Source organism: Mauremys reevesii, linkage group 4 (assembly GCF_016161935.1).
Source record: "Mauremys reevesii isolate NIE-2019 linkage group 4, ASM1616193v1, whole genome shotgun sequence".
In the NCBI taxonomy this organism is placed as follows: Eukaryota; Metazoa; Chordata; order Testudines; family Geoemydidae; genus Mauremys; species Mauremys reevesii.
In genome coordinates this window covers 58,724,606-58,744,597 of record NC_052626.1, presented here as the reverse complement: position 1 = coordinate 58,744,597, position 19,992 = coordinate 58,724,606, and the positions used below count along the sequence as shown (strand labels likewise).

The window sequence follows — 19,992 nt, the reverse complement described above, 5'->3', positions numbered from 1 at the left end:
CAATATTTCTGTGGTATTACTTACTTCATAACTTGCTGCAGTGTCAGCCAAAGGTGCCTGGAGCCAGCACTACAATATCTCAAGTCAGGCTAAACTAACAGTGCCTGCAATTAATAGGGGATCATGTGCCCAAGTCCTATAAATAAATGAAAGGGACAGAGTCATCCTTCGGAGGCTCGTCACCTTTTAGGCACTCATGCATACCTTAAACGCACTGGGCCAGCACGACAGCTCAGGAACAAAATGAGCAATTAATTAAACAAATGTACGGTAACAGAGGTAATGGAGTAACTATCTACACAGTGGGAAAGTTTCCCAGAGCCACGTCATCTGACTAGAGAAGGCTGGAAGAGGAAAGGAAAGAGTAAAAAGAAAAGAGGTTCTAATGAGTTGAGAAAAGACCAATAGAGTTATGTCTCGAACATAGGAGGGCCTGATTTTGACCTCACTTACATCAATAAGGAGCTGGGGATACTGTTTTGGGTTCTACTACATAGATCACTGGTCAGTTTTTGGCTGGCTTGACGGCAGTTGTATTGGTGACCCAAACTCTGTACCTCAGTGATGGTATCTTCATCCCAAACAAATCCTGCTATTTAGCATGATGTGCTAGTTCAGCCACAAGTTATTGGCCTAGAGACAGGAATCACTGGGAGAAATTCCCTGGCCCGGGTTATGCAGGAGGTCAGATTAGATGATCATAATAGTCCCTTCTGGCCCTAAAAACTACAAATCTGTGCATTTTATACTGGTATAGCTCCACTGACTTCAGTGGAATTGCTGCTGAGTTGCACCAGATTGAGATCAGAATCAGGCCCCATAACTTCAGCCGTGCAGCCCAGATCTAAAGTACTGAGGTGTATGTGTGAAGAAATGACAGCTGAACCCCTTTCCACATTGCTTTCAGGGACATAGATTAACAACATTTTGGCTTGCAAGAAAATACCCAAGGCCTCTTACAACACTTGGGCCTTTCCCACAGTGGGAAATTGGCAGTGTTTGAAAACAGGTTTCAACAACTGATTTTTGGAAATGGTCAGTCACTGGATTGATGATGCAGGCAAGAATCATCTCTATTTATTACTGGCAGAGGATACAAAGGCAGTTCCCCACCTGCTGCTGGTAGTACTGCTGTACTAGCAATTCCTCTTTCTGCACGTTCAGGAAACACATACCCCCGCAAACATCCTCTCAGAGGTACTTCCCTCCGCCAGCAGGGAGGTGCCACACCTTTAGGGAGCCAAGAAACAGCTGCTCCCCCCAACCAGCACAGCAATTATAATAGTAAGGCCCCCATCCACCCCAGAGTACTGCAGAGCTCTATTTCATAGTTGTATAGCATGGGTATCTCTCATATTTTAATCTGTGTAGCAGGATGCAGGCATTTCCAATGTCATGTCAGCTAGCCCTGCTCAAGATATGTTCAGGGGATTCTCATGTCTCCTGTGCCATCTCTGTCTCAGAATTCCTGGCATCCTTTCCTCAGAGGGAAGCTTTCTGGCTGCCCTTGGCATCACCAATCAATCGCTTTGTGAGGTTGTGTTTAGGCCTTGGAGTGGTGCCTGGTTTTCAAATCCCATATACTTGGTGTGCTACTAAGGGGTGCCTCTCCTGACCTTGGCATCTCTGTTCCACAGTGGACTGAGACTACAGAGCTTTGGGCCAGCAACTTCTCCATTACCTCTCAGATAACAGTCAGTTCTTCCGATCAGATGCAGTCTCCAGAACTCCCCGATAAGATGGTGTGCATTCCAGATTCCACTTCAATTATTCACACCGGGATTGTACTGCAGTATCTTTCTCTCAGATAGTTTCTCTCTCACTTCTCTTTTAAATAAGACCTGGTCTAACCACAGAGAGAGGTTTCCTGGACTGACATGTATTTACTCTAAGTGGGACTCTGTTTCCTACCCTTTTTCAAAAATACCTCCTGGAACTGTAAGGGATCAGAGACAATTCCTATAACATTCCTAAGGATGGTTTTGGTAAGAACAGCAAGAGAAGAGACTTGCTCCATTTCACAGTATTTAGCAGTTAAATGGGAGTAAATCTTCAACTCTCTATAACCCCAACCTTTGGAGACATTAGGCTCCAGATCTGAGCTTTGAGGTTTGGGCCCAGCTCTACATTTAAAATAATAGTATAAAATCCTATGTCCATAGAGTTTTGTTTTAGATATGAAGGATTAATCTTCATTTACCTGAAGGTTCCTAACAAAACTATTCAAAGTTCTTTTTCAGCACCCTGAGGATTACTTCTGAACCAATATAAAAGTATCACACTCACACACACACAGAATGAGCAAACATTCCCCTGACCAGAGAGGATCCATAACTCATACAGCTGATTATAAGCCAGAAGTAGCAGATTCCCCAAACCTAGGCTCTGAGTAACACTGATGGAAGACAGAATCGGGGGTTTCTGAATGTATGAATAATCAGATGAGGAATCCTCCCTGACTACTAGATGTTGAAGGTCATAAGGATATATTAAAGAGGCAAGGTGGGTGAAGTAATATATTTTATTGGACCAACTTGGTCCAAGATATTACCTCACCCACCTTGTCTCTCTAATATGCTAGGATCAACATGGCTAAACAACACTGCATATAAGGATATGTGACATTCAAAAGCAGATTTTCCATGGACTCCCTGTAAATTCTCAGATTTGACCTACAGTGTTCTTAGTTAGCTAATGTGACACTGAATGCAATTTGTCCAGGTCTATATTGATCATTCAGTCATGGGCATCATCGTGTCAGCTCATCTGATTCTTCACAATTTCATTCAAACACTAAAAGTTTGTAATGCAGACACACCTCTAGCCCTTAAAGCTGTGCAAGACTAATGGGTAAAAACATTACTCCTGGGGGCATTCTGCACCAAAAAATTAAAAATTCTGCGCACAATATTTTAAAGTTCCGTAAAATTCTGCAAATTTAATTTGTCAAAATAACACTACATAATCAAGTCAGTTTCAATTATTTTGGTAATTTATTTCAAAATACCTGTCAGCAAGTATGTCTGTAACAATACACGCACACACACAAATTCCCCCAGGAGTAGAGAGTTCAAGAAACCCCTATGACAACCCAGTTCCTGTTTCTCTGCCCCCTTTTCCACCCAGAGTCCAGTTGGGGGGCCAGACCCCACAACCCCTCCCCCCTAGAGCCCACCTGTGGAGGGCCCCCCCAGCCAATACACCTGCACCCCCTCTGCCCAGAACCCAGCTGCGGGGCCCCTCTTGACCAGACACCCCTCTCCCCATCCCAGGTTTGCATGGAGTTTCCTGCGTGTCACCCTCTCCTTCCTTCAGGGCATGCTGGGAACTGCAGCTGCCAGGAACCCTCTAGTTCTTTCTCCCTTCCTGCAGCAGTGTCTTCTATATGCGAGCTGGGCTCTGCTGAGTCCAGTGGCCCTTAGTGGTGGCTATCAGCAGTGCAGCTCATTTCTGTCCAGGGAAAGGAATTGCTGCATGCACAATGTTAATTTCTGCAAAATTCTGCATTGCGCAGTGGCACAGAATTCCCCCAGGACTAAAACTTGCTTTTGTCAGTGAAGTAAGTCTCATGCAAACTGGGATCATATTCTGTACACTAAGAAGGTGTATTTCTACACATAAAAGCTCCAAGTAGAACAGGGTTCACTGAGAGAATTGATTTGTTGGAAGGTCCAGTTCTATTCTAGATGAAGTCTGTTGTTGAAGGAGAACAGCTGTGGGACCAAGGATCCACTTCAGATCAAATCACAGATGTCAATAAGAGGACAGGATTGTGGGAGCAGCTTGTGAGGTACAGAGAGGGTAGACTGAAGCATATGGTGCAGCATGCTTGAATCCCAGCAGCACACATCTGCTTCACAGATCTGGCACAGCCTTAGACCTCCAACCGAAGTTTGTTTTAGCTCCCATGAGAGTAACTTAGAAGAGAGTCCAATAAAAGTAGAGTTCACTTCAAAACTGTGTATAGACAATGATATTGGAATAGCATGAGGAGCAGCAGGAATTTTCCTGTATTTGGAACAGAAGTTCTTACTAATTCAAAAAGCAGAAAAGAGTCCTGTGGCACCTTATAGACTAACAGACATATAGGAGCATGAGCTTTCGTGGGTGAATACCCACTTCGTCAGAGGCATCTTACTAACTCAGTCTTCCCAGACTAAGTTAAGATCAACCCTCATATACACCTCCTGCCTAGCATTACTTGAATTTGCCCAATAACTGAAGGAATGTTGTGGAGGGCCCCCCCAGCCAATACACCTGCACCCCCTGCACCTCCAGATCAGTGGCACCGCTATGGGCACCCGCATGGCCCCACAATATGCCAATATTTTTATGGCTGACCTGGAACAACGCTTCCTCAGCTCCCGTCCACTCACGCCCCTTCTCTACCTATGCTACATTGATGACATAATCATCTGGACCCATGGGAAGGAGACTCTGGAAAAATTCCACCACGATTTCAACAGCTTCCACCCCACCATCAACCTCAGCCTGGACCAATCTACACGGGAGGTCCACTTCCTAGACACTACGGTGCAAATAATTGATGGTCACATTAACACCACCCTATACCGAAAACCTACCGACTGCTATGCCTACCTTCATGCCTCCAGCTTCCATCCTGGGCACACCACAAGATCCATTGTCTACAGCCAAGCGCTGAGGTACAACCGTATCTGTTCTAATCCCACAGACAGAGACCAACACCTACAAAATCTCCACCAAGCATTCTCAAAACTACAGTACCCACACGAGGAAATAAGGAAACAGATCAACAGAGCCAGACGTGTACCCAGAAGCCTCCTACTGCAAGACAAACCCAAGAAAGAAACCAACAGGGCTCCACTGGCCATCACATACAGTCCCCAGCTAAAACCCCTCCAACGCATCATCAGGGATCTACAAACCATCCTGGACAATGATCCCACACTTTCACAGGCCTTGGGTGGCAGGCCAGTCCTCGCCCACAGACAACCTGCCAACCTGAAGCATATTCTCACCAGTAACTGCACACCGCACCATAGTAACTCTAGCTCAGGAACCAATCCATGCAACAAACCTCGATGCCAACTCTGCCCACATATCTACACCAGCGACACCATCACAGGACCTAACCAGATCAGCCACACCATCACCGGTTCATTCACCTGCATGTCCACCAATGTAATATATGCCATCATATGCCAGCAATGCCCCTCTGCTATGTACATCGGCCAAACTGGACAGTCTCTAAGGAAAAGGATAAATGGACACAAATCAGATAATAGGAATCGCAATATACAAAAACCTGTAGGAGAACACTTCAACCTCCTTGGCCACACAATAGCAGATCTTAAGGTGGCCATCCTGCAGCAAAAAAACTTCAGGACCAGACTTCAAAGAGAAACTGCTGAGGTCCAGTTCACCTGCAAATTTGACACCATCAGCTCAGGATTAAACAAAGACTGTGAATGGCTTGCCAACTATAGAACCAGTTTCTCCTCCCTTGGTTTTCACTCAACTGCTAGAACAGGGCCTCATCCTCCCTGATTGAACTAACCTCGTTATCTCTAGCTTGCTTCTTGCTTGCATATATAAACCTGCCCCTGGAAATTTCCACTACTTGCATCCGAAGAAGTGGGTATTCACCCACGAAAGCTCATGCTGCAAAACGTCAGTTAGACTATAAGGTGCCACAGGATCCTTTGCTGCTTTTACAGATCCAGACTAACACGGCTACCCCTCTGATACTTGCATTTGGTAGAAACCTGGGATTTTTAGAGCAACTCTTTCTAAATCTCCAGCCTTTCAAAGTCTGTGCACCGAGCCCACCCTGCCTTCTTTGGACATAAGAATAAAAAACAAAACATTTTATAACACTCATGACTCATGTCTTGCTCACCCAACTGATCACACAGTCTGATTGTTTCTGCCACCCTACCCACATATTTGTCATGGGATGCATAAACAGGGGGATCTCGAGTAATAGAGAGATTATTTAACTTCTATGTTTGGCACTGGCGTGATTGTTTCTGGAATACTGTGTCCAGGACTGGTGCCCACAATTCAAGAAGGATGTTGATAAATCAGAGAGAGTTCAGAGAAGAGCCACAAGACTGATTAAAGGATTAGAAAACATGCCTTACACTGAGAGACTCAAGGAGCTCAATCTATTTAGTTTAACAAAGAGAAGATTAAGAGGTGACTTGATCACAGTCTATTAGTACCTACATGGGGAACAAATATTTAATAATGGACTCTTCAATCTGGCAGAAAGAGATATAACATACTCCATGGCTGGAAGTTGAAGCTAGACAAATTCAGATTAGAAATAAGGTATACATATTTAACAATGAGAATAATTAATCACTGGAACAATTTACCATGGGTCATGGTGGATTCCCCATCACTGACCATTTTAAAATCAAGACTGAATGTTTTTCTAAAGCTATGCTCTAGGAATTATTTTGGGGAAGTTCTATGGCCTGTGTTATACAGAAGGTTAGACACTAGATGATCACAATGGTCCCTTCTGGCCTTAGAATGTATGTATCTCTTCCTGTTGTTCTTGTTTCAGTTTAGGGCCCATTTTCTCAGACAGTTACGTTTTACTGCAACTATATCTAGTAAAAACAGTATTGCCAACCCCAAGCATTCAATGTGAGTCAAAAGCAGCAAAGAGTCTTGTGGCACCTTATAGACTAACAGACGTTTTGGAGCATGAGCTTTCGTGGGTGAATACCCACTTCGTCAGATGCATGCATTCACCCACGAAAGCTCATGCTCCAATATGTCTGTTAGTCTATAAGGTGCCACAAGACTCTTTGCTGCTTTTACAGATCCAGACTAACACGGCTACCCCTCTGATACTTGACAATATGAGTCAAGCCACAAAAAGTCATGAGATTGGTCTAAACAATGTGAGATTTTAAAAAATAAATGTGGGGATCTTTTTATTTGTCTTTCGGTGTCTGCACTTATACGGTTCATATTTTCATGCTTGTCTCCACAACAGCTAGAAACTTACTGTTTTTTTAATGAAAGCTGAGCTTCTCACAGAATCACTTGACTCCAAGAGCTGGGCCTTTAAGAAAAACACCAAATATCATGAGACTTGTGTAACCCCCACACCTCCGGGATGTGGTGCTCTGTACCCCGCTAGTAGCACTTAGACCACTTGAGATTAATGAGTCTGCTACAGCTTTAGCTACTAGGCTCGTAATTTTTAGCTCATGCAGTAGAGCAGTTCTCTTCACTATTTTTGAAGTGGGGGCCACTTTGGCAAAAAGCCTTCAATCTGAGCAGGGCTGGCTCTACTGTTTTCGCCGCCCCAAGCAGCACGCTGAATTGCCACCACCGAGGGCGGGGGCAGTCCGTGTGCCATTAGGGCGGCACACGCGTTTCCGTGGCGGCAGCAATTCGGCGGCAGCTTCTGTCTTCAGCCGGAAGATAGAAGCTGCGCCACGCGGACAGCTGAACATAGAAGCTACAAATTGCCGCGAAACGCCGCGCGCCGCGCCCTACATGCCACCCCCCCTGCCCCACCCACCAATTCAGCAGCAGGGCTTGGGCAAAAACACAGGGACTGCCGCCTGCAGAGCAGATTGCAAGCCCAGCACCTGCTTGGGATGCTGGTGCCTGGAGCCGGCCCTGAATGTGAGAGCCACATCAACCCGACACAGACGGCTGAACACATACCTGATACAGGCGGCTGAACACTCCAAGTTCTTGGTTGGTTGATATGGTAATATTACTGTTATTGGTAATATTGCTTGGGATGCAGGAGGGGTTATGGGGTGCGGGCTCAGGGAGGGGGCTCAGGGCTGAAGCAGGGACTTGGAGTGCAGGAGGAGGTATTGGGGGCTGGCTCTAGGAGGGGGCTCAGGGCTGGGGCAGGGGCTTGGGGTGCAAGAGGCAGCATGGGAGGCTGGTTCTGGGAGGCTGCAGGTTGCATGGTAGAAGAGCTATTCAGAACCTGCCCATTGAAGAAGTGACACTTACTTCAGGCAGCCCCGGCCCCACACAGCTCCTGGAAGGGGCCAACACACCCCTGCAGCCCCTGGGGGGGCACATGGCTCTGTGCGCTGCCCCTCTCTGCAGGCACCACCCCTACAACTCCCATTGGCCACAGTTCCCCGTTCCCAGCCAATGGGAGCTACAGGAGCAGTGCTTGCAGGCAGGAGCAACGCGCAGAGACCTCTGCTCCTCCTCTGACCCCATGAGGGCATGCTGGCCGCTTCAGGGAGTGGCGTGAGGCCAGGGTAGGCAGGGAGCCTGCCTTAGCTGCAGCTCCACTGCACCGCTGGAGAGTGTGATCAACAGGGAGCTGCAGTTAGGGTCCATGGGAGCCAACACTGGCTCGCAGGCCTTGCAGTGAAGAACACTGCAGTAGAGGCTCATGCATTTAGCTGCAGAGCTCCTAGGTTCAATCCTGCCTGCTGATAACTGGAGTCTGTTGGCATTACAAGTGGGGGCTCATGTGGGATATCAACTGGGAAGTCTCTGAAGCTCGGGACACACTTCCTCAGCTAGGGGAAATATGTAACCACTCACCTCCTGGGTGTGATACTCTGTCCCCCTCTAGTGGCACCTAGGCCACTTCAGATTAATGAGTCTGCTACAGCCTTAGCTAATGGTCACATGACTTTTAGTTCACACAATAGAGGCTCATGCATTTAGCTCCAGAGGTCCCAGGTTCGATCCTACCTGCTGATGACTGGGGTTTGTCAGCGTTACACTTGCAATAAAATCATGAGAGTTGACAACATTGTATAGCTGCTTACAAGGTTATATAGCCATTTACATCTGTACAAAGTGGGTATAAAATGCTACTGGATCAGAACAGTAGCCCACTTTGCATAGGTGTAACTAACAGAAGAGGATGAATGGACCAGTGGCTAGGATGCTGGCCTCACATTTGGGAGACCTGGGTTCAAGTCACTCCTCTACCACCACCTTCCTGTGTAACCTCAGACAACTAACAGGTTTGCCTCAGTTTCCCCATCTGTAAATTGGGAATAATAGCACTTCCCTTCCACATAAGGAGTGTTGTGAGGATCAATACATTAAACATTGCAAGGGACTTAGATCCTACTGTAAGATGTGGAGACTCAGGGTTTGGCTAGATTAGGTGATCACAGGGCACTACTACTATTGGGAATATGCATTTCCCAAATAAATTTTTTTTAAAAATTTTTTTATAAAGCGCAGCACCACACTAAAAATCGTAAAGTGTGCGTCGCCCATCCCGAGAGGGAGGCCGCCGATTCTGAGTGTTTGTAATGTGTGTAGCTATTCTCCTATCCCATCCCATAGTTCAGCTCCCCCCGCCCTTGGAGTCTACTATTCGGATTTGCGAATTTTGTAAAACAAAAAAAATTTTATAAAAAAAAAATGCGGCCACACCACCACATACACATTAATAAATGGTGGTGTCGTGGTGTGGTCAGGAGCGGCGTCGATTTCTGGAGCGTGCACTGTGTAGCTATTCCTCTCTATATCATAGTTTCCGCGCAGCCCCCCGCCCCTTGGAACTTCGGGTTGAGATCCCAGTGCCTGATGGGGCAAAAATCATTGTCGCTGGTGGTTCTGGGTAATGTCGTCAGTCACCCTTTCGTCTGGGAAAAGCACGGGCACGCCTTTTTTTCCTGGATTGCCCTGGCAGATGCCATAGCATGGCAACCATGGAGCTTGTTTCCGCTTGTGACTCTCACCCGTATGTGTACTAGCGCGCCACAGAGGCGCATTCAGCAGCTACACAGAAGCATGCTTTTGCTTTTGCATGACAGCAGAGATGGTTACTAGCCATATTGCACCATCCAAACCCTTCCATAAATTGGAACTGAGGATGATCATGGCTACCAGTCCTTTACCCCTGTCATTTGCTGCTATTGCCCCTGGTCAATCAGCCAGGGTGCAAAAAGCCAGAGTGGTTGCTAGCCATATTGCACCTTCCATCGTTTTGTACCATTGGCTGTCATAATATAGTGCTGGCCGATCAGCCAGGGGGGCAAAAGCAAAATTGGGAATGACTCCTGAGTCAATCCCTCCTTTTGGTATCTAAAAATAGAATCTGTGCTGCCTAATATAGGCAAGTGTGCTAGAGAACCACCTGCTCTGTGTCAGAGCCCGAGAAATTTATATATATGTATACAGGGGGTGCTCCTGTAAAAACCCACCTGTTGATTTTCGTTTCCCCCCAGCCTTTCTTGGCTACCGTAGCATTGTCCCCACTTGTGTGATGAATTAATAAAGAATGCAGGAATAAGACACACTGACTTGTTAGTGAGAAATGAGTGGAAGGCAGCCTCCAGCTGCTATGATAGTCCAGACAGGACATTAAGCAGTGTGTAGGAGAGAAGCCCAGCATCCCACTGCTAGTCCAGGGGCACTGATCTTTCTTTTACACATGAAGGGTGGGGGCTGATGGAGCTCAGCCCCTGTTGCTATGATGAGGATGGTTACCATATTGCACCATCCATCCACCAGAAAAATTAGGGCTAATAGGCTGATACGAGGGCGGTTACCAGTCCTTTTGTCCCATCAGCTGAAGCTGATCATGAGGATGGATTTCCATCATTTTGCACGATCAGCTTATGCTGATGATGAGGATGGATTTCCATCTTTTGTACCATCAGCCGCCCATGACGGGGGGGGGGAAGCAAGGATGTTGGTGTTGACTGCTGCACTATCGCGTCTATCTGCAGCATTCAGTAAAGATAGGGTGACACGTAAAAGAGTCAGAGGATTGTTTTACCTTTGCTCTGGGGGGGGGTGGGGGTGGTGAGAGAGATTGCCAAGCTATGCCCTGACCCGCGGGCTGGGGGGGGTGGGGGGGGGTGAGTAGATTGCAAGCTATGCCCTGACCCGCGGGCACTGTGTTTGACCCTAGAAGCATTTGGAGCTCAGCCAAGAATGCAAATAATTTTAGGAGGCTGCAGGAACTGTGGGATAGCTTCAGTCCTCCAGTCCATGCGCGTCCATTTGATTCTTTGGCTTTCCGTTACACTTGTCACGCTGCAGTGCGCTGAGTCCCTGCTATGGCGTCTGTCTGGAGATTTTTAAAAAAGGATTCTGAATTTCATCTTCTGTAACGGAGCGCTGATAGAACGGATTTGCCTGCCCTTACAGCGATCACATCCGCATGGACCATGCGGGAGCTCTTTTTTTTTGATTTTGACTGCATCCGCCACCCGCTGATCGGAGCTCCACGCTGGGCAAACAGGAAATATTCAAAAGTTCGCGGGCTTTTCCTGTTTACCTGACCACTGCATCCGAGTTCAGATTGCGGTCCAGAGCGGTCAGTGGTGCACTGTGGATATAGCTCCGGAGGCCAATACCCGATCAGCCGCCCACACTAACCCTAATCCGATATGTTATACCGATATACTGGCACTCCTTCTCGTAGGAGAGAGTACAGAAACGGTTTAAAGAGCCATTAAAATCGATATAAGGTGCCTCCTAGTGTGGGGGTTTTTTGGCGTAAATCGGTTTTAAGCTCCTAAAACCGATTTAAACGCCTAGTGTAGACCAGGGCACAGACTCAATAGCTGACCATTTAAAGTTGCAGATAGTTCATCTAAACAAAAAGCTGCCCATCATGTTAAAAATAACTCCAGAAACCACAAAGTAAGAGGCACTTGTTTTTTTTAATGCAAAACAAAATCTCAGCTAGTAAAGTCTGCCAAACATTGGGATCTTTCTGGAGCTCTGATAGGCTTCGTAATGGGTCACCACATGTCACAGATGGTTATTGCTTCTGGGGCAGGGTCTATTTGTTGGGTCAGATTCAGTATTTACTCACACTAATGTAAAGCCAGTGTAATGCAACCCCCATGCTCCAGGTTCCCTAAACCTCCAAATGCCAGAAGCTGAGACTGGATGACAGGGGAGATCACTTGAAATTGCTCTGTTCTGTTCATTCCCTCTGAAGCACCTGGGACGGGCCACTGTCAGAGACAGGATACTGATCTAGATGGACCATTGGTCTGACCCGGTAAGGCCACACTTATGTTCTTAACTCCTTTGAGTTTAGTGGCGTTACTCTTGATTTATACTAGTATAAATGAAAGAGATTCGGGCATAAGATGACCAGATAGCAAGTATAAAAATCCAATATCAGGACTGTCCCTATAAAATCGGGACATCTGGTCACCCTACTGGTCACCCTGCTCAGGCCCCTTCTTCTTCTAGAGAGTAAGGAAAATGGTTGGGACAGAATGTTAGAGAAAGCACAAATCAAAATGTAGCGAAATATCCAAGAAACATATGTTACAATGGATTTTAAGGAAAACTTGTTTGTCTTTTAAAAAAAAGGTGAACAGAGCAACTGTTCTGAAATATTTTTCTATTGTTGATTACAAAAGTAAAGTAGCTACAATAGCACTAACACCTTTATTGAGGTGTAGTGTAAAGCTGCATGGTTGATGCAAATTGGTGGGTTGTCAATTTACTTCTCTTTCCCTAAGAGTCAGTAATGATTGTGGGTTACAATTATATAATGAAGAAGGATATGGTGAGAAAAGATTTCAATAGTCAGTTCACATGGTTCAGTATGGCTTCAAAAGATACCAAATTTAATGAAGGCTTATAGGAAAAATGCCAGCAGACCTTGACAACCACAGGGCCTATCCTGGGAAGTGCTGAATATTTCACTGAGCTCAGGGATATATTATAGCATTTCCCCTCCAAACAGTTCACTCTGTGTTCTCCAAGGGAAGGAAACCATAGAGCTTTGGTTTTGTAAATCTTTGTCAGCTGAGATTTTGCTTTGCAAACCTAAAGCCCCGAGTAATGTAGATCTAGGTCCTGTTTTCTAATCAAACCTCCAAAGTTTTCGTGGATTCACAAAATGATCCCAGTTTCGACTCATATGTAGAAATCAGCTTCCTCACTGTGACTACCAAAAAGGTGAGCCAACCTAGCCCTGACCTGCAAGCCTGTCTGATAAAAGGCCTGAATCAATCCTGCCTACCCAATTTTGAGGCGAAGTGGGCACTGGTCCTATTCTCTATGATACGGGCACACAGTTGTCTATATGCTGTAAGACTGCGTATATATTCTTAATGTGAGACTCTGAACATGACCAGAATTCTAAGAGAAATCTTGGTTGTGAAGCTAAAAGGTATTTTAATGCACCGTCTGTGTCCATGTCTCTCTATCTGGTTAGAATGAATCCTTGGTGCTGGCGCTTCTCACCAGTCACAGATAAGCTCTGGAGAAACAGCTCATTTGATTGACAGCTCATTAGAAACTGCAAGACCGGCGAAACCCAAACTACAGACCATCTCTTTCTCTCTTTCTCTCCCTCTCTTTCCCCCTCCCCCCCATCTGTCTAGTCTGGGAGTCGTGCTGGTCAGCACTGGCCTGAGTGGAACAAAGAACTCAGGAGACACAGGAGGAAAACAACATCAAATTTTAATAGTGTTCTAGAAAGGCTGGGTGTAATGGATCAGGGCCAAGGGCTCCCCCGCCCCTACTGCCTAGACGCTTGTATTTACTTACCATATATAGACATGCAGAGAGCATAGATCGTGCCATGCTGCACGTACACACGTGTGTACACATGTGAATACACAAAATCCTACCTTATATATTCTGGAAGGCACAATGCTATATAAACCCACTTAAAAATAAAGAGTTATATACAAGACAGGCATTGAGCAAATACAATGTTAATAGAGGAGGCAGCAGTAATTTTGGATGAGGTCACACCATGGGCCAAATTCATCCCTGGTGTAAGGCAGGGGAGTTACACTGGGGTGAATTTAGTTCAGTGTGTCTGTCTACTGTATATTATCAAAACTTGTTTATGCAAATCCTGTTTATGCATCATGAGATCAGAATCCCCCATATTTAGAAGACTTCTGCTAGTGATAAGCCTGTCAAGTCCTGAACCCATTAACTAGAATGCCAGTTTCTTCACCTCCCTCAAGGACCATCCAAGGATCTCCCAGCTCACTCTAAGGCTCCTGCTCTTCAGGGAGAATGAAGCTCCCTCTGGAATATACAAACTCTAAAACGGAGTGAACAATTTGTAACCTATAATGTGATGCATTATGCCATTTTTTCTATTTATGGGATGTCATTTTGCAATGGCCTTAAATGGATTTGTTATTTGAAATTATTCAGTGGCATTTTCCACAATTTTTCTCTACTCCATAGTGTAGTACTTGAGTTGCATTGCTTACTTGTGATTGGTTCCCAAAGATACATGGTATGGTTTCTATTCTTGACTGGATGAGTGTAAACCATATACTGTAGTCAGGTTTCTGGTATAAATTCTCAGAGAAGAGGAAGTTGTAATCCACGCTCCATGAGTATTCAAATGTGTGAGCTTCATCTTCTGTGAGTTTTTGTGCTAGTAAAACTGACTCATACAACTATTAGCAGACAAGAATTAGATAAAGAAAGTAGACACAAATGGGCCACAAACACAGCCAAACTGAATTTGTTTAAAAATATTAGTCAATTATTTGCAGATTTTTTTTTGCAAGATTCTCCCAGCTTTAGTCAACACAATGAAAACTGAAAGAGAACTTCAAAATAGAGCATACAAGTTGAGGGGACTAGAAGATAAGTGCTGTAAGACTATTTAAGCTTAGAAAGGCTCTGACACTAATGGAATTTTTGCACAAAGACTACATAGAATTTGCACAAAGATTACATAGAATTAATGGAGGTATTAGTTTGTGAAAGGGATGGAGTGAGAATGCATGTGTTATTGTGGCACTGCATTCATTGGTAAAATCTGTGACCACTAGTCTGATTCGCCTTTCAGACTAGTGTAAATCAGGATTCACTGAAGTCAGTACAGTTACCTTGCTATAAAACTGGGGTAAGTGAGAAGATTATCAGGCCCTTTATTCCAAATATAGAAAAAATTACCTTTCAGTGACATAATAATCATAACAATAATGTTTTGTACTTATATAGCACCTTTCATCTTTAGATTTCAAAGAGCTTCACAAAGGTGAGTAGGTAAAATTATCCCCATTTTACAGATGGAGGAACCAAGGCTTGAAGAGGTGATGTGACTTGTCTAAGATCACCCAGAGGTTCAGTAACAGAGCTCAGAAAAGAACCCAGGTCTCCTGATTCCCACTCCCTTGCTCTAGCCACTGGACACACTGGGCCTGATTCTCCCCTCACCTACACCAGTGACCTCATATCTGACAGTTCAGAATCATCCCCAAGTTATTGTACATTAAGATAAAGTACTAAGCACTATGGACTTAGATGCTGTAAGGTCTCTGTATGCAGAACTCCATTTACTTCAGTGGACGTTAGCCATGCAGAGTGTTTGCAGGATTGGGCTCTCCAAGACGAGCAGGTGGTTTATAACTATTTTTAAAGGATTTATATATGTGTTTGGAGGGCAATGAACCTTCCAAAACTAGTGGGTACAGGTACAGTACTGACTCAGTACAAAAAGAGAGCTTAACCTTCTTTTCCTTAGTAAATGATCCCCAAGTTCATGCGAATCAGAAGGAACTATTGAATCAAACTGCAAGTGCTTTTGGATTTTTGTCATTTAGCTTTCCCAGAGAACTATGCAACACAAAGGAAAGTAGGATTCTACAGGTACCCAGCATCTCAATGGGGCTTCAGACAGAAGCCATCGTATCGCTCAATTGTAATTTCCCTTTAAAAAGAAATATATTATTCTACAGTAAAGACCTAAACATCCCAGCTTACAATAGTGTTGCTACAGAAGCTTGGACCAGTAGAATATTGGAATTTTTTTTTAAAGGTTTGATATTAGAGGCAGCATTGTCTATTGAACTGAGCACAGGGCTGGGAGCCAGAAACCCGTACATTAGTGTTATTATTTATTATTTGTTTTTGGTAACACTCAGACTTTGCTAGGTGCTTTGCAGACATTTGAGTGCTTGCTTCTGGAAGCTCACAATCTAGGGACAGACAGATCCTAGATAGAGGCTAGAGGAAGGGGAATCATCAAACACTGTTTACTTTCTAATCCTGGTTCTACCACAGAGCCACTGAGTGGTCAAGTCAGTTAAATCACTTATGGTAGTTATATATTAAGGGGATAGAACCTTAAAAAAATTCAGATAGATACAGCCTAATTTTCAAAAGTGGCTAACTATTTTGGGTGCCCAGTTAAAGCATCCAAAAACTGAGACCCCCAGAATAAGTGGCCACTACTGAAGATTTAATCTCTCTGCCTCAGTCTCCACTTCTGTAAAATGGAGATAAGATATTTGCCTCATGGACACTGTGGGGTTTCACTAATGTCTGTAAAGTGCTTTGAAGATGGAAAGCACTAAGTATTATCATTAACCCAGAGAATAACATTGGAAGTGAGCATCTCCCAACCTCATGTCTGGAAAAATTACTGGGAGTAAGGGAAAGTTTATGTGAAAAATTGAGCAGATGGAGGGAGAAAATGGAGATGACTGAGAAAAATGGGAGTTGAAAGGACAAAACATTACAAAAGAGAAGAGAGACAGCAGGAGAAAACAGAGGAAAAGACACAGGAGAGAAAAATTGAGAGAAAACTCTATAAGAGAAAATGTATCTGGCCAGAAATAGCCCCTAATGTTAGTCCCCAGGAGTAGTTCTGCTTCATGATGGATGAGGTCAGGTGTCAACAAGTGCAGGAGCAAGCAGGGAAGCCAAATTGCTTCACAAAAGGCAGGCAAACGGAATAAACAAATTGTGAGTAATAAAGAGGAAGGAGAAGTTGCTACATTTCTATTGTCATTTACAATTATCTCTGCCCCCAACATTACCACCTAGCAGTGGGATTCAAAACACCATCTGATTTGACTGCTCCCTTGGCATCACTTCTTTCCTGTCCTATTTCCTTTGGAATCAGCTGTAACTCCACAGTCTGTTTAAAGCCCCCTGCCAAGGCTTTAGTGAATGCTGCCCACAGTTGCCTAAGCAGCTTTCAGCCTTCCTCTGACCTGTGCAAAAGAGACAAAACTGTTCTTGTTTTGTTCTAGGCCCTTTCATGACTCAGAAGCTCGGGGGCAGATTTTCAAACGTGGATGTGCGTGTTTGCATGTGTCCAAACTGCACACCTGAAAAGTCATACAGCCCCCAATTTTTGCACCTATGCGCTGGCAATTTGCACTCGCATATTTGAAAATATGGCCTTTTGGGTTTTGCTACATTTCTTTGATGTGGATCTTTGCAAATGCAGCAAGGTTTTCATTTGCAAAATGTTTTTTGCCTAGAAATGTATATTTTGAAAATGTCATGTTTTCTTCTAAATGAAACTCCCTTTTTTGAGTGGTGGTAGGCTCATTTTCCACTCCAGGATGGCCCTATTTTTAAGCAAGAACCCCTCACATTTCATGGTTCTTTTCACAAAAATGGATCATTTTTAAAATTCAGATCAAAACATGAAAACCACTTTGGAGGGTTTCACATTTCACTGTGAATTTTCCACATGATTCTACAGTCTTCTCAAATTACTAGCATACGCCTGCATCTGCACATCCACACCAGTGAGCAGTAAGAAGGGAGGGAGTTCAAATGATGATCACCTCCCATTCCTCAGTCACCACGTTTGGTAAATCTGGATGACAACAATAATATTTTGTACTTTCATAAGACCTATCATCAGAGGAGCTCAATGTGCTTTTATTTCAGCAGTGTTTTATTCTGTACCACGCAGAGGTTTGGAGTAGTATTATCAGCCCCATGTTACAGATAATAAAACTGAGGCACAAAGCAATTAAGTGACTTTTCAAGGTCATACAGTGAATCAGTGGCTAAGCGCAGAACAGAACCTACATCTCCTGACCCTGGGGCCCTGTGTTTTAACCAACAGACAGTGCTTCCTGCATGTAGAAACTTCACTTCCATCACTGGACATGTTTTAAGATTTGCATGACAGAGATGTGGAAATGAAAAGCGATTGAAAGAAAGAAGCAGGCCCAGTGAACCTCTCGCCAGATTTAAGGAGGAGTCTTTACTTGGGTTTTGTAAGAGGATCTCCTTGTGTCTTTAATAAATAAAGAATTTGGGTGACACAGGACCTTCTTGTCTCCAATGGAGGACATTTTTTTCCCTGGGAACCTGAAGCTCAGTTATTAAAAATGAAAATCTGTCTCAGCCTTTCAACTCACTTCCTAGAAACATCAGGTAGTATAAAGGGAAGAGGAAGAAAGGAGCCAAAGCGGAGGACCCTTTCCCGATAAAAGCATTGCTGCCATTGGGATCTCGGCATCAGAACTGCTGCACCCGAGTACAGAGGGGAAGGGGTAAGCTATGATGTTTAGCATATTTCATGTAAGAAATATCCAGTTTCCTTTTCTATGTATGGTATAGGACAGGGGCTGCTGATAAGAAGCTTCAGTATTATAATCCAAAGAAAAACTTTTTCAAAGTTTCCAGCAAATCTGCTGCTTATTCCCCTGGGTCTACGTGAGGATTGAAGTTTTCATGAGGGGGGAAAGGTTTCATAAGGAGTTGGTGAATATTATCTGCAAAAACACTCTGGCAGAAGAATTCTGAGATTTCATTTTTGATCTTTTTTTTTTATTTTGTTTTTCAAGTTTATTTTCCAGGTTTGGGGATTTTTGTACAAAAACAGTTTCCTCTAAAAATGTAGGGTCTGATCACATAGAAGTTTAAGGGGAGACTTCAGTGGGAGCAGGATTAAGCCCCTAGTTTTTGTGCTAATCCTATTAATTAACTGTCTGAGAGAAAATTATACTCAATTTACATTGAAAATAGGTGGAAAAATATTATTGTGCACAAAATTCAAAGGAACAAAATGAGAATCTCTCCCTATGCCTCTTCAGAAATACATTTAATGTCTTAATTATCAACCTTTAAAACATCTATTATAATAAAATTTTCTATACTACATAGAGTAAATACTATAGTTAGCTAAAAGCAATAGACACTTTAAAAAAAAAGATTCTAAGGGTTGCCCATAGGTGATGAAAAAGAGGAAATAAATTTACATGGACAAATATAGGGCCTGGTCCAACAAACCCTATAGCAAATTCTCCTGTGACAGGTTTGCAGGATCAGGCCCATGGACCATTCAACAGGCTGGATGTCCTCCTATGTGAAATTGTCAGGAAAACACAGGATCATTGCAACAAAATCAAACACTGACATATTTCTTTTCATATTAACTTTAAAGAAATAGACCAGAAATGTTAATCTGCTGGCAGGTATCAGAGCTAGATGATTCCTTCAGAATATTAGCAAGACTGGGCAATAATGGTTCTATTTTTACTTTGCTGTCTTACTTTGATTTTGATTTTATTGTTTTAGGACCTAATTGTGCATGGTGTGAATACCCAGAGTGCTCACAAACTTCAGTAGGAAATTAGGGTACTCAGCACTTCCCAGGATCGAGCCTCTATGATTTAATTTTAAATTTACAAGAAGGGATCTATAGCAATGATGTCATTAATACCCAAAATATATTTTCTGGTATGAATGTTATCATAGTCAATCTTGAAGCAAATGGTTACCAAAAAAAAATAATATATATATATATATTACCATTCTCCTGATTTGTAAAATGGGGATAACATTTCCTTACCCTAATGGGGGGTGAGGTGGAGTTTAATCCATGAGGTCCTGATCCTTCAAACACTTATGTATTTTACATACTGTGAGTAGTACTGGGACTAATCCAAATGCATAGCGTTAAGCATCCACATAAGTGTTTATAGGCAAGTGCTATAGAAATGCAAAGTATTAACTGTTATTATTGTTACTTGAACTGGAGGGAAATAAAGTAGACTGGGGAAATTTAAAAAATCTATTTAAAATATTCCAATTGTTCACTTTAAGCCTGTCACTGTTCTTAAACCAGATTTTTCTCTCCAACAAGCTTTTCAGTTAGGAAGAATTTTTGGGCCCCCAATTCTACAGACCTTATGCAGGCAAAACTTCCATGGAAATCGAAGTCAAGGGTGCAGCGTCAGGCCCCATATGTTAAGCATTGTCCAAATATGACACTTAACAACAATGTATTTTTCTATATTCAGATGTAAAGAGCCTGATCCTGAGAGG

At 43.7% G+C, this 19,992-nt stretch overlaps 1 protein-coding gene across 2 annotated transcripts in view; it reads left to right on the top strand.

Moving 5' to 3' along the window:
- Positions 1-19,992, top strand: part of BMF (Bcl2 modifying factor) — a 58,292-nt gene that overhangs the window by 3,163 nt on the left and 35,137 nt on the right. For both annotated transcript variants that reach the window (XM_039538564.1, XM_039538562.1), the window contains one exon: positions 18,088-18,215. The gene's annotated coding sequence lies outside the window, so the exon portion shown is untranslated. The remainder of the gene's footprint in view (positions 1-18,087; positions 18,216-19,992) is intronic.